At 37.4% G+C, this 14,998-nt stretch overlaps 1 protein-coding gene across 4 annotated transcripts in view; it reads left to right on the top strand.

Moving 5' to 3' along the window:
* TBL1X (transducin beta like 1 X-linked) overlaps nucleotides 1–14,998 on the top strand; it is a 191,233-nt gene that overhangs the window by 99,315 nt on the left and 76,920 nt on the right. For all 4 annotated transcript variants that reach the window (XM_021527743.2, XM_021527745.3, XM_021527744.3 and 1 more), the window contains one exon: nucleotides 4,531–4,638. The gene's annotated coding sequence lies outside the window, so the exon portion shown is untranslated. The remainder of the gene's footprint in view (nucleotides 1–4,530; nucleotides 4,639–14,998) is intronic.

The raw sequence follows: 14,998 nt of genomic DNA on the forward strand, positions 1-14,998 counted from the left end.
CTGCAAAAGGAAATCTACATGTGAAGCAGGGGATAAATGCACTGGCTGGTCTGTGGCCCAATAAGGGCAGCACCAAATTTAAGGATGCTTTAAGGAGCATCCTTTCATTGACTTCTCAGTGCAAATGTTCTGGGCAGTCTGTCCCTGACACGAGGCTTTCCTCTGCCCTGGCCAGGGCAGGAAAGGCCTCAGTGCTTCGCTTTAAGTTAAGCTGGCACTGGGGACAGCCATAGGGGGGTTGGTGACTTACTTTATTCATCAGCTGCCCATATGAAAGGTGGTGCCAGGGTTTTCCATGGTTTTACTTCACAGAGATTGTGTCCAATGGAGGAGCTGAGAGATAAGGAGATCAATGAAAATGTTTGCATAGGTTGAACTAATGTGTTTTCAAACATAGTGCAAATCCAAAGTCAAACCTTGTGTACCAGATGTACAATTAGTAAAAAAATGAAAGAATTTTTTCAACTGTTATTTCTGGTTGATATTTAAACGTGGTTACATTTCGTGACACTTAGCAGCCCAAGGCACAGATTAGCAACAGCACCAATGCTAGCTAAATTAAGACATCCAATTACTTTCCTATCCTTTGCTAAAGGGAGAACATTTTTAGGCTTGCTCACTGTCGCACCAGTGTAACCTTTAGGCTATATCTTGGTTTTATTTCCTTTTCTTCTTCCTCTGTCCCTTTGCCAGAAGCCCATGTTACTTGTGTGCCCAGAGTGAGCCTGCTGTTGCAGGAAGAAGAGGACTGTAAGCAAACTGCTGTGAGGCCACGGCAGCTCCTGGATGTTAGCTGAGGTGGGGAACTGCCTGGCTTACCCACTGAAATACCCACTAAGAAGATGTTAGCTGAGGTGGGGAGCTGCCTGGCTAACCCACTGAAATACCCACTAAGAAGATGTTAGCTGAGGTGGGGAACTGCCTGGCTAACCCACTGAAATACCCACTAAGAAGATGTTAGCTGAGGTGGGGAACTGCCTGGCTAACCCACTGAAATACCCCACTAAGAAGGTGTTAGCTCAGGTGGGGAACTGCCTGGCTAACCCACTGAAATACCCCACTAAGAAGGTTTCTCTGCCCAGAGGGACAGGACTGGCAAGTAGTTAATAACCTGAGGCACTGTGTTTATTGGTCCATGCACAGATTCAGAGAGCATCATTTGTATTGCCTGCCTTCAGTCATCTGCCTGATGTCCCAAGTGACCCTTGTGAAGAGAGCTCCTGCTACCCCTCTCCTGTGACTGAGTCCTTTCAGCTCATGGAGGACAGAGTAAGCTTCCTAAATTAGAAGTCAGAGTATTGCAGCAGAATTTAGTCCGCCTGTCTCTGGAAGGATGGCAATAGTTGTGTGACTCCACATGGCTCTCTCCCTCTCACTGTATATGTGTGTATGTATACACATGTATGTCACTAAATATTTGCTGGCACCAGCAGCTCAGCATGCACAATGCTCATCACTACCCAGTTTAGTTACAAAACCAGATAATTGGTTTTCATCATAATATATTTAATTTATGAGCAGGAAAGGATGGCTACAGCACCAAATCTCCCGTTCTTTGTATTGCAGACTTGGCCTGTCTATATGAAACAGAGTAACTTCTGTATGACTGCAGGATGTCTTGTGTTTTCTCAAAAATTCATCTTCTGGGAAAGTTCCACTAAAGCTTAGCATCAACAAATGGAGAGTCTCTGCATTCTCCTTTGGATAGTTGCACTAATGGTTAGTCACAGGTGATGGAAAGTGTTTGCTTTATTTCTCATTTGAATTTCTTGTCAGCTTCCAGATGCTGATTTGTTTTCTGCATACTCTTTGCTAGATTAACAAGCCAGTTGGTACTTAGTATATTCTCCCAATGAAAATACTTAGATGCTGTAATTAGGTCATCTGTCTTTTTTTTTTTTTTTTTTTTTTTAATAAACTACACCAGTGGAACTCTCCAGTTATTTCATATTAAATATCTACACTGTTCTAATCACTTTTGCAGCTGTCTTCTGTGATCTCTGGTGATAGATTATTTTTCAATTTCCTTGTAAATTGTGAAGATCTTATCCTACTGTAAGTAATTATAGGTTGTAATGCTAATATTACCAATTAATGTTTAAAAGAACATTTTTGTCTTTGCCTACTGTTTATTTTAAAGCTTATATTAGTATTTATTTCTATATGAAATCAGGTTTGAAGAAACTCATTGTTGAGTAAAACATGGGTAGGGCCATATGATTAGTATGAGTATCTGGTATTCTACAGTGTCCTTTGACCTCCATGAATCTTGCAGAAGTCTTCATTCCAGATGAGCCAGTTATTTCCCTGGTATTTGACATGAGAGTAGCCTCAGTATGTCTTAGTTACTATTGCATACCATAATGTTGGTGTACTGAATAGAGAAAATTTTAATATCATAATAATCTTAACAATTTTCCCATAAGACATGGGAAATCCTCTAATTGTTGCTTGGATTTTCAGATTTTATATTTACACACAGTTATGATCCTTGAGTATATTGTATTTTGCATAAGCATAACTTGCTTCACAGGAAAAATGAGATGGGAGACAAGTTGTTGATGCTGCAACCCTGGCAATGCTCAAGGCCAGGTTGGATGGGGCTTTGAGCAACCTGGTCTAGTAGGAGGTGTCCCTGTCTATGGCAGGAGAATGGGAATGAGATAATTTTTAAGTCTCTTCAAACCCTAACCAGTCAATGATTCTATAGTTTAAAAAAAAAAAAAAGTGAGATGGAGAATGAGAACAGTCAAGTCAGAATGCCATCTGAGAATTAGACAGGTGATAGATATGTAGCCACATAGATGAAGATTTATATGCATTCAGTAGACTAACTCAGAAAAACTGTGGATATCCAGCTGATGTATTGCTAATAGTTTGGGATGCTTCAGTAGGCAAGTGTTGTCCCTTGTGTAGTCATTCACCTCTGCTTAGGATAGATGTACCTCTGTAGTTGTATTTGGTTAGATGGTGTATTTATGTCACAATGAAGTAAATGAGAACATGTGGTTGTACTGCAGACTGAGAATTAGAACTGGATTTATGAAAGCTTTTCCTGATGATGTGTTTAAATATGTTATGAAATTGATTATATAATCAAATTATACTTAATGCATAGTTGTTGTGGTTTAACTTTAGCTGGTAGCTAAGTACCAGGCAGCCACTCACTCCACCCCCCTACTCACCCCAGTGGGATGGGGAGGAAGAGAGTAAAACCCATGTGTTGAGATAAGATTAGTTCAATAACAGAAATAAGTAATTAATAAGTAAAATATAATACTAATTATAATATTAATAAAGATAATGACGATTAAAAGGGAGATAACAAACCAAGAGAGAGAAATTAAGCCCAAAAAGGACAAGTGGTGCACAATACAATTGCTCACCAGCTGCTGATGGGTGCTCTGCCCAGCCCCAAGCAGTGGACAGCCCCTCCCAGCCAGCTCCCCCCAGTTCATATGCTGGGTGTGACATTGCATGGCTTGGATTGGCCAGACCATGACAGCTGTGCCAGCCATGCTGCCACCGTTTCTTGTGCACCTGCTCACCGGCAGAGCATGGGAAACTGAAAACCCCTAACTTAGTGTGAGCACTGCTCACCAACAGCTAAAACATCACTGTGTTACTAACATTACTGTCATCCTGAATCCAAAATACAGCACTGTACCAGCTGCTAGGAAGAAAATTATCCAAGACAAAACCAGGACAATAGTTTTAAAAGCTGTCAGACATTTGTGTGGAAAAGTAATTTTAAAAGTGTCCAGTGACTTCTCATTTCACTTTGCAGCATTTCATTATTAAATTATATAGACAAATATTGACAAATTTGCTTTAAAAAAAGATAGACAAAATTCCTTTAAGACTTAAGGCTTGAAATGGAAGAATAAGAAACTAGTCAATATACGTGGTGCTCAAATGGCAAAGGCAGTAAGAAATCAGGTTTACTCATCATGCTTGTTGGCAGGCTTGGAAAAATCTTCAAATAGGTTTATTATTGCAGATGAATGCCAGGTTGTCTTTTGTGTTTGATTTTCATAAATGCTTGCCTTCAGCCTTGCCCCAAAAACATTCAAGAAGGTGACTTCTTTTGCCTACTTATATCTTGCACAGAGGTGATGCTCAATCAGTTTCTCGCTGGAGCACTTTTGTGTCCCACTGTTCTGAGGCAGCACACTGCCATTTCAGTCTGTGCTCAGCAGTGGTTCTGGGTGGATTGCTTGCTGTTGGTATACTTGACCAGAGAGACTGAAAATTGTTGAGTCAAGCTCGTGGTATATTAGGATCTTTCCAAGCTCCTGAAAAAGTGCATGGCTTTGCAAAGTGCTCAAATACTGTGTGTCACTGGGGATTGCCCTCACCTTTCTAATTCTTTTGGTGATGGATGTTGGGTTTTTTCTCCTTACAGTTTAACTAAAGCTCCTAATCTGGGAGCTCAGACCTTGTTGAAGGGCAAAAGCAAAGGGGGTCAAGTGCTTGTGTTTTGCTGAGGTGATGGACACTGGTTTGACGGGTGCCTCTGTCTCATTGCAGCCCCCTCATCTGTCAGATGCGGTGATCTCCATGGTAACTCAAACCCCCAGACTCTTGACAGCAGCCTGCGAGGAGCAGCATTCAGCAGCTCAAGGGTCTCAGGACCAGGTAAGCCAAAAGGAATCACCAAATAAGAGCTCACCTCCAGTGTGCCACCTCCTATCCTGTCAGGCTTTGCCTTGGTGAAGTCACCCAGGCAGTCAGGTCCTGCGTACACAGGTGATGATGGACTCCTACCAGCGTTGTCACTTAAGGCTGTGCCAGTCCAGCTCTCTTGAGCAGAGGCATTTGACAAAAAGTCTGCATTTGTTCAGGGTTGGTTTTTAAGATACAGATTAAGGAAGCAAAAAAAGAAGTACTGTACAATTCTTTAAATAGCTTTGGTCTTAAGTAATTGCTGTGGTAGGAAATAACTCCGAAACATGCCGACAATAAGATCTGGCTTGCCACTGTACTTACTCCACCGTCAGTACTGCCCAAACTGTAACTTTAGGCCTGAGCAATCCTATTCTCCTACAATGCATCAGAGGCAGCTTCTTGTTCATGTAGCATTCATTGGTTCTCTGCAGCATTTTCAAATTGTTGCTGTGCTCTTTCTGTGCTAATAGCAGCATGTGGGGTGTTCTGGTTAACCTTTTGGTTAAGAAGGTATAGAATTCTTCCTCTTTTTTTTGTAAATAACGGAAAAAGGACAAGATCTTTGCCATTTTGGGAAAGCAGTGCAGACACCATATAGCTGTATTCACTACTCAGTACTGCTAGTGCTGTGGGTTAAGGCAGTATCTCTGGTCTTATATACTTAAATGTGTGGGAAGTTTATTACTCCCTTTAGTTGTCAGGCTTCGCTGTCACTTGTATTGAGTGGTTTCTTTGCCAGTTAGATTGTATTTTGTAAGTCTGTGGCTTCTGTGCATTATTTTCTAGGTATTACCTGCATTGTTTCTTGCTTGCTACATAGGTCCACTTGGCTGTAATGCACTGTCCCCATCATACAAAGAAATCCATATTATTCTAGATAACAATTCTGCTGCCTTCACTGACCAGTTTGACAATTTTTGTGCCATTACTGCTATCAACAGTATTTACTTCTGTATCATTGACGATATTGATATATATTCACTCTTAAATAGGGTTGAGTGAGTACTGGATGACTTTGTTGGAGGAATGTAGAGCACTTTTCAATTATTATTTCATGGTAACAACTACTTTTTCATATGTCTGTCTTAATCACATTTGATGATACTGGTAATAATTTCTTACTCTGAATTTTGTGTGACTATAAGGTAAATGCCATTCAAAAGTCTGTGTGTTTCATTTATGGAATTATGTCTGCTGACCAGAGTTTGTCACGTTATCAGGTGATTTAATAAAATACTCTCTTTTATTTAGCAAATTTCTATAAAATGGTGTTGACTGGCTTCAGTTTTGTTCATGTGATTTCCCAGTGAATTTATCCTTTGTAAGTTCAGTGGTTATTTTGCCTGACAATTGTAATGGCATAGAGCTCTATAATTACTGAGATCACTATGCTTACCATCCTCAACTATTAGCGGAAAATGCTACCAAACTTACTGAATTTCTCTGGTGCTCCAAAATGTATTGAAAATGAGCATCATTGAAATGATCCTTTCACAAACACTTTTAAGACTCTAAAGGCACAAACTATGCAGTGTACTAATTTAAAGTTGTCTTTTAACTTTTATTTTGGTTACTAACAGCCTCCTTAGCTCTAAAAATGCTTTTATTCTACTTATATTCTACTTAGAAGAAAGTATATGTTGCTTGTTTGGAGTTTTTTTGTAGCATGTTTGTATTCCTTTAAAACATGAATTCCAAGTTGGAGTTGTTCTGCTGTTTCAGTTAGCCAGATTTTCCTATTAGAATTAATTTAATTGGATTTTCATGTGTAATCTGTATTTCAAGCTAATTACACCCTTAACCCAGAATGGAAGTATGATTTTTTTTTTTTTTTTTTTTTTTTTTTTGGGCCACGTGTTGCCTTTTTTGGGCTATTTAATCATTACCTTTGGTCCCTGGTGGCAGTGGGGTAGTGAGAGCTCTTCACATTTTTACCCTTGTACTTTCTCCCAAGTGCAGATTTTTTCCCTAGCTTACTAGGCTAATGAACTGTCATGCTTCCTATTAACTAAACTATTTCAAATACCAAAATTATAATTACACTCTGGACCTGTGCATTCAATATGTATCCTAGCAATTAAATTTGGGAGTGGCTGATGAATTACTACTGACTGCATGGCATTTCTACCTTACTTCTCTCAGATGAATGACCTTCACAGTTCTTTTAGTGTTTCACAAATACATACTTAAGCAGATCATCCAGTTCTCTGATAGAGTTTGGTGGTTTGCTTTGTCTCAAATTGCAAGAGTATATCCTTCTGGGGTCTGCTAGTCTGTTATCTATATGAATTCAAGACCTTGACATCCTGAATTATCAGTAATTTTGAGGAATAATAGTGCTAATAATGCAGAGTACTATCTTCTATACTTTTGTCTGGCTCTTAGTGGAGATGTCCCCAGCAGTTAGGATGATAACTATTGATAGCTGTTGTTGGTATGATAGGTGTGACAATGGTAAAAGGTCAGCTTTATCGGGATCATGTGAGATATGTTGTATGAATGCACAGAGAATTACAGTATTTTGACTAGAAAACCTTGTAAAAAGCAAAGCAAAGAGATGAGGCTAAATTAGATGTAAAAAAATGAAAGGTTGGGGAAGTTCAGTTAGCAAAAGTAGGAAAAGTAGGTGTATGCACATGATACCTAGGAAGAAACAGGTCACCTTTTCCTAGTTTTGTGTTTCTTGTATGGTTTATTTATTTTGAATTTAAGAAGAAAATGGATAGGACGTAGTAGAAGATACCAAATGTATCAGCATATCAACAGATTTCTGTTCAAAGAGCTTGGAATAAGTGCAGTTTAGGAGTGTCACAAATGAAATGTGGTAGTGCAAGTTGTGACTGTTGGTAGAGGTGCAGAGGCGCAGAATAATATAAGGAAATACTATTTTTTTTTTTAAGTTTATAGAACAGTATTTTTTCAGAAGCATTCATTTGGTGTGATTGAGAAGAACGTTCCATTATCCATAAGTTAGCACTGACATATTCATTTTGAGGAAACATGTATCTTCTTTTTGCATAAAAACAAACTTTCAAAACAAAATCTTTATACAAATTTCTTTGTATAAAACTGCATTTTTATACAAAGAAATTAAGAGTAACTATTAACAAAAAGTTTGCTTGCAAATGCATGATTCAGAAAATTACCGTAATACCTCCATGCATGCTTCTCTGTAACAGGTTTTATAATTTTTTTACAGTTACTATTTTTTATTATTTTTTCAATTTATTTAGAGCTTCATAAGTGATATTGCACAGGCATAGGGTACAGAGATTTTCTGTATGTTAACTAAAGTTACTGTTGGCACCTGATCCCACCAAATAATTTTATTGGTCAGTTAGATTTATAGACTAGAAAATCAAACTTCTTTTAAACAATATCCTTTATAATTCTGAGGTTTAATTAATAAACTCTGTATTGATTTAGTTTTCTAACATCGTTCCTCAAGTGCCGCCATCAAATAATATTGCACCTCAGGGTGTACACATGAACTATTAATAGAGTGGTTATTCTTAGAAGTCTAATGGCATCATAACTGTTCACTGAAAAATAGTTAACTTGTAATAATATTTTTTAAATAACATATTTTAAAAGAACATGAACATTCTTTAAATTTGCAGCTGTTTCATGGCTGAAGTGGAGTTTTATTTATATATTCCTGGTATTTCTCTTGCTATTTGGTGAATCATGGTTAACTGAACTCTGATTTTATTAATGAAATATTAATTAGTACTTTTTGGGCTGTCAGCTAAGTCAGAAACAAGTATATGTAGCTAGAACATGGACCCATGTATTTTACATTGTAGTAGAGAGATGAAACTACTATTCCAGTCATAGCTAACTTCGGAAATATTTGCTTTGAGACCTTCTCTTATGCAGTACAGTTTTAACCTACTGGTGGAATAAAATTATTGTGCTGCCTTTTTAAAAAAATCTTTTATCTTCAACACAGCTGAGGTTTCAGGGAAGGTTTTCAATGATAGTAAAGAGAATGCTAGCATTCCAAAATGAGGTGGAAAAATGCCTTATTCTTTGATTTTTAAACCAAGCTGGTGATTATTTCAGGCATAGCTCAGACCTTGTAGGACTGAACTGTGATAATCCCATACTCTGCTATTTGATTTGTAGAGCACATTATGCTACCACATTCACCGTGCCAGTCATTTGAAAGTGCTAATAAGAGATATGCAAAGTGAAAAAAGGCAATTTGTGTTGTAGTCATTAATAAGTATATATTTAGTTCAGCTGGAGTGCCAGCTGCAGTGGAAGGTTCATACCTCCATGAGCAGCCACGGTGCCACAAGGAGGGGGAAGTGGAGCTTTGCCCAAAATTGCTCCTCTGAGTTTGCCCAGCAAAGACTTCACCCAGGTCAACAATGCATTTTCATCCACACAAAGTCTGCTTACCTGGTCTGGGCAGAGCTGCAGAAATATGCATGGGTCAGTGAGCTCAGCTCAGGCTGCAGCACCCAGGGAAGCTCAGGTTTTGCTCCTCTGGCCAGGCGCTGAGCACAACCCACATGTGGCACATTCCAGACACGCGGTGCCCTCTGCCACCAGCCTCCGATGAGGGACTCCGTGTGTGCAGGGAATAGGCTGCTTCCCAAACACAGCTAGGACAGTTTTCCTCTCAAGACAAATGGAATTTTCTGCTTTTAAAGGTCTATTCAAACAAAGCTTTTATTTTAAACTGAACTATTTTCCCACATCTTGGTGTAGAAATGGAATTACTATAGGCAGTCTAGTTAAACATGCTCCTGAATAATTTGAATGTCTCATGCAGCCATCCCACATGGAAACAGGACAGGTAATGTAATTGTTTTTTCAATAAGTTGTTAATTAAGCCCTGGAGATGTACAGGATCTGTATTTCCATTTACATTTTTGTATGACCTTGTTCCTATCTGAACTGCTTTGATTTAATGGAAGATGAATATAATTGATGGATAAAGATACTGTTGTATAGATAGTACATGCTAAAAATTTGTGCCTGATATACAGATTAATATCAGGTAATTTCAGAAGAAATTCCATCTTCAAGCAGCTTGTGAACATTTTCACCTGGTATTTTCCTGTCTAGTTGTCACACTAAATGATGTAAATAAAGAGAAATAGAATTATTCTTTTTTCTTGAAAGTTTACTTAATGTAGTGGTGAGAGTTAAGTGTGGTTCCTCAGTGTAAACTGGAGATATTTCAGGTATAATTAATCAAAATGGATTTGCTAACATGGTTGTCACCGATACTGTGTTTTTATTTACTCACTTGAGGTCACAAGTCCACACGTGGCTTTGTAATCAAGGACCTTGGTCCAAGCTTGATCTTTTTCACAAATGTGAATACAGTGATTAGTAAAGCTGTTGTAATGGCATATTTGGAGAGTGAGTGATCACCACAGAAAAAGCTGAGGTGATTTAAGGTATCACAGAGCCCACACCTGAGCTGCAAAAGCAGAGCACTCAAGTCCACTGACTGTTTTAGTGCAAAGTCCACTCCCATCCCTTACTGAAATACCTCAAAATGACCAGGAAGTTATAACTTTAAAAAATGCAATGAAAGATCAGTCAGTCTTTAGGTCTAGTTCAGCTCATAGGGACAGTAAACTCCAGGTAAGGAGCAGAGGCAAACAACTGCAGCATGCCTGGTTTTACACTGGTACCACCATTTATGCAGTATGTCTCAAAATATTCTTTTATTGACTTGCCCATAGCCTTTGAATAATCTCTGCTGTGTTCAGACCTTCACATGTGAGATGGCTAGCCAGGGGTGTATAGTGCTATATCTTCTAATAAATGGTTCTGGAGATTGGGTTAATTTGGAGATTAGGCACCTACTCAGAGAATATCGGAGGAACAGGGGAAGCACTCTCCTGAACATCTATGTCATAATAGAACAAAGTGGGTTTGTGATTTTTGTTATATCTGAAATGGTTAACATTTTTTATTGGTTGCTCTGTGAGCTACAATGTGATTCAGCAAGCATCCCAAATGTCTGTAACATGAATTGTGTTTATCGTCAACCTAAATCAGTTTAAATAAGATTAGTTCAACTGATGCATGCACAAATTAATTTTCCCTTTTATCTAACCAGCTTGCAGTCCTAATAAACAGAATAATCAATCATAGCTGCCTTCATCTATAGCGTGATTGTATATCTCTGATGAAGGAAATTTAAAATAATTTCTCTCTAGTCCCTACTTAGTTCCTCCATAATCAAGGTTTCTCGATATAGTGATTCACTTTAATCATTTTTACATTCTTTGATAGAAAAAAAATTTCTTTTTTTTTTTTTTTTTAGTTTGTATATTTAAAGGAAGATTATATTCAACATTGTAAAACTAATTTTAAAAGTATAAGATATTTTTGTTTCTCTGCTACACAAAAGAATGTCAGTCTGAGTCAGAGAACTCTCTGTAAACACAATGGCAGTGATACCATGCTTTGAACAGTTTGTACTGTGTACTCATCCTTTTTAGTAATAGCTGGTTTGAGGCCACTGGCATCTTTCTTACTGATTGAAGTGAGTCCAGGACTCTGGCTAGACATTTTCAGTCTTTGTTGAATTATAAAGTGCCAAGCAACACCCAAGGTTAGCTTCATGTGAGATGCTAGAAAAAGCCAAAACAATTAAAACTTTGCTTTAGATCGGTGGCTGAAATTCAAATAATGCTTTAACTTTTATGCTGAACTATTTACATTATATGTCAGGTGTCTTTACTCTTTTCATTTTATACATATATAGTATATCATACATTTAGTGGTACTTATGTCTAGATAGGCAATTATGAAAAGTATATAATATATAAAACGTGACATTTATTTACAGTCACATTTACAGCTTTGTAGTACAATTTTGCCTTTGGTGACCAATTCTGCCTCTTGAAACTGCAAAATGCATCAATAAAACCTTATGTTTTTGGTGGTTTGTCTCAAAATGTGTGTTCAGAATGTATCCCCATTAAGTGCAGTTGATTATATTAGGAAAACAGCAGTCTGTATGAAGAAATATTCCTACCGTAGTAGTCATTGGTAATTTCTGGACTGTTAGTTTAGAAATACTGTTCAGATGAAGGTGTAGCAAGGAGTTAACATTAAGATTAATCTTTTCCTCTATATTAAAAATAAAGCATCATTATACAAAAAATAATAATTATTTTACTGGCACAAAAGAAGGTGAAATGCACCTTTTTGAATAAACATTGTAATATGGCCTTAAACAGCAGTGTGTCCTCTTGTTCCTTACATGATTTCATTCCAGATATTAATATCTGAATATAGATATTAAATATCTTTGGTCATTTAAGACTCAATAATTTGCTTCAAAATTTGACCTCAAATGTAAATCTTATGTTAAAAATAAATTACATCAGGTTTTAGAACAATCTCATTTTGCACTTCTAGTTTCATGCCTTTTTTTTTTTTTTTGCAAATTCTTTATTTTTTAAGTCAAAAGTTCAGCTGTGTTAAAATATGGCTATGTCTAAATTTAGTATCTGAAATGACATGAGGCCTTTCCAGCCATGTTTTCACAAAACATTGCCTCAAACATTTCCAGATAAATGCTTTCATTCCAATATTTTGTTTATTTCCTTCTTTTAAAGCACTCCAGGTTTATGTCAAGCTATTAATCATGGTTGGATGACTCTGTTTTAAACAATTTCAGTTGATAAATCATTGTTTAGTAGTAAACTGGAGGAGCTGTTTTTCCTTATAATGTATGCATGCATTTGATTTCTCTGTAGAAACTGATAGGTCTTTGTAAATTACTTGCTTAAGAGTAAGCCCAAATCTTTTGAATTTAACCTACTTAAATAACGTTTTGGAAGTCTGTTAATGTAAACAGTCTTTTCAAGCTCAAAGAATAAAAATTCTCCCCATTAAACACAAGTTTAAAATTATGCAAAGATGAGTAAAAAAAGAAAAGTAACAACTACTTTATCAGTTTTTAAAATAATAACCCTAGGCCAGAGCAGCAAAAGTTAAGGAAGCAAAGCTATTTGTGGTGCCATCAATGTGAAAATTGCGCTCTGAGGAATGAAATCAGTGGATGAACTTGGGTCAGGGAAGTTAAGTGAAAGAAGAGGAGGGAATGGTCTGACAACCCTGCTGCTACTGCCTATTACCAGTTTTATATAAATATAAATTTGTCAGCTGTTCTTCCTGCTTTTTTTTTTTCCCTATAAATTAACCGTCTTTCTTTATATTAACTTTTTTTCATCAAAATTGAGTTTTGGGAATTTGCAAAATCTCCTTACACAGAGTTTCCATTTATCTTGTGGATATTATTTCGGTCATTCCCCAGCACTTTTGTGGTCCCTTGTCTCTCAGAGCTCTCTTCTTACTTTGGTCATCTGTCCTGTAATCAATGCATGCTCTTGCCTTGCATACAGCAGCTTGGATAAAGAGTTTGTCAGCTCTGTTGGAGTCCAGTCTCTTGGCACACGACTCTTTTCTCTTGACTCTTAAGTCTGGTTTGGGTTAGGGTTTCACAGGAGAATGAGCATTAAGAACTCCTTGATAGGTAGTGGTTTGCATCATTTATTTTGTGTTCCTAATATTTTGACTCAGAAATATTGGAGACAAATGAGATTGCATTTGTATTGATTTAAACTATTGTTGCTATGCAGTAGAATTGTATGTCCCTTTGAAAAAGAAGGCAAATTGGGAGTGGCCTTGTTTTTACAGGGATGGAGGAAATAAAATTTCTGGTACTGTGGCAAGTCTGTCACTCCTGGAGTGGATTTGTTGATCAAATTTTTCAGGTGTGTGTTTTTTGCTGTGGCTTTGTCCCAGTTGCTCAAGTTAACTACTAAAGTCAGCCCCAGGGCTTGTTTACATAATTGTAATAATGCTTTTCAGTGACTTTGGAGAGAGTTTACACAGCAGATTTTATTCACTGTGGGATTTGTTAGTATTCTGCAAACTTGCATCATTCTCTTTACTGAACTTTTATTTTGTCTTAAGAAGACACCACAAGCTTAGAATGGATTATTTTCCTAAAACCCTTGCAAACCCAGCAGCTCTCAGTGTCCTATGAAGGTGTCACCTCAGAAGGCAGGTGCAGATCTGTTTACCACAGTCAGACGTGACTGCGCCGTTCCAAATTAAATCTGCCCGAGATGGTTAGCAGGGAGCTAATCAAATAACTTGCACCATTTGATCTGCTCCCATTGCCTTTCATTACCAAAGCTCATTTAAGCTGCTTTAAACTAGAACTGAACTGATAAAACAGATAAATTCATACATCTGTGATCACATTTTCCTGCTCGTTTTTTGTATTATGTGAGCCTGAAAACTAGGCATAAAACAGCATTGTACACTGTACCTTGTCATCTGAACAGTTCCATCAATTTAGCCACTCTTAGTTTGGTTTTGAACTATGCAGAATAGCTTTTCATTACCATGTAGTATTTTTAACTAGTATAGAAGATAAAAATTAACATTCTGCCCTTAGAATTACCTCATTTCCTTATGAGTACTAGGCAATATATAAGAATTTGTTGGGGCATTGCTTTGAAAACACTGTTACTTTTTCTCATAATAATTAAACACTTGAAAACAACAGTTATTTCCTGTGGATAGTGTGTAATCTCTACATAATTAAGTAGGCTTTTCAGCCCAGTATTGGAATAAAACCAGTCAATACTATGTTCCTCCATCCCCAGTGGTATTACACCAGATCAGTACAGTGAATGTTTACTAAACAGACCTGGAAGCAGAAAATAACTGGGCTATTACAAATTCTTATTAACCTTCTTCTTCCCCTGCACATTTGAAAAGCTGTCCTTTTTAGTTTTGGTTTGCTCATCAGTGATATTCAATTGTCAATAATCCATCCTCAGGTCTGAATTGTGCTGTTGAGTCTGTGCCATCTGCAATACCTTTGATCTGGCACCTACAGAAATCAGGCAATTACAGTGAAGTAGTCACTGGGTCTTGATTATTGATTAGTTTTGCAGGCACTTTTAATGCTTTTTCATCTAATTAGTAAATCACTACTTAAATTAGGCCCACCAAGCTGAAACAGAAGTAAAAGGATGAGGGCAAGACTTAAAGCAAGACGTGGTTGCTTACTGTACGTAGTACAGATATAACTGGATTTTGCAGAAGCCTGGGGCTTGGGAAAGGGTTGACAGAGTGCCTCTTTTTTCCAAGTGAAATTACTTACCTCTTGGAGCTGGCAGGACAGTTGAAGTATTTCTGAATACATAAAGAATTGGGAAGAAGGGGAGCAATTGCAAGATGATTTTTTATGTGCTGTGCTTAATGGTGAACTATCTTTTGAAAGATTCTAATTGAATGTTGAGCCTATGGACACAAACTTGCTTCCCTC

The sequence above is a fragment of the Lonchura striata genome, chromosome 2 (assembly GCF_046129695.1).
Source record: "Lonchura striata isolate bLonStr1 chromosome 2, bLonStr1.mat, whole genome shotgun sequence".
Lineage (NCBI taxonomy): Eukaryota > Metazoa > Chordata > Aves > Passeriformes > Estrildidae > Lonchura > Lonchura striata.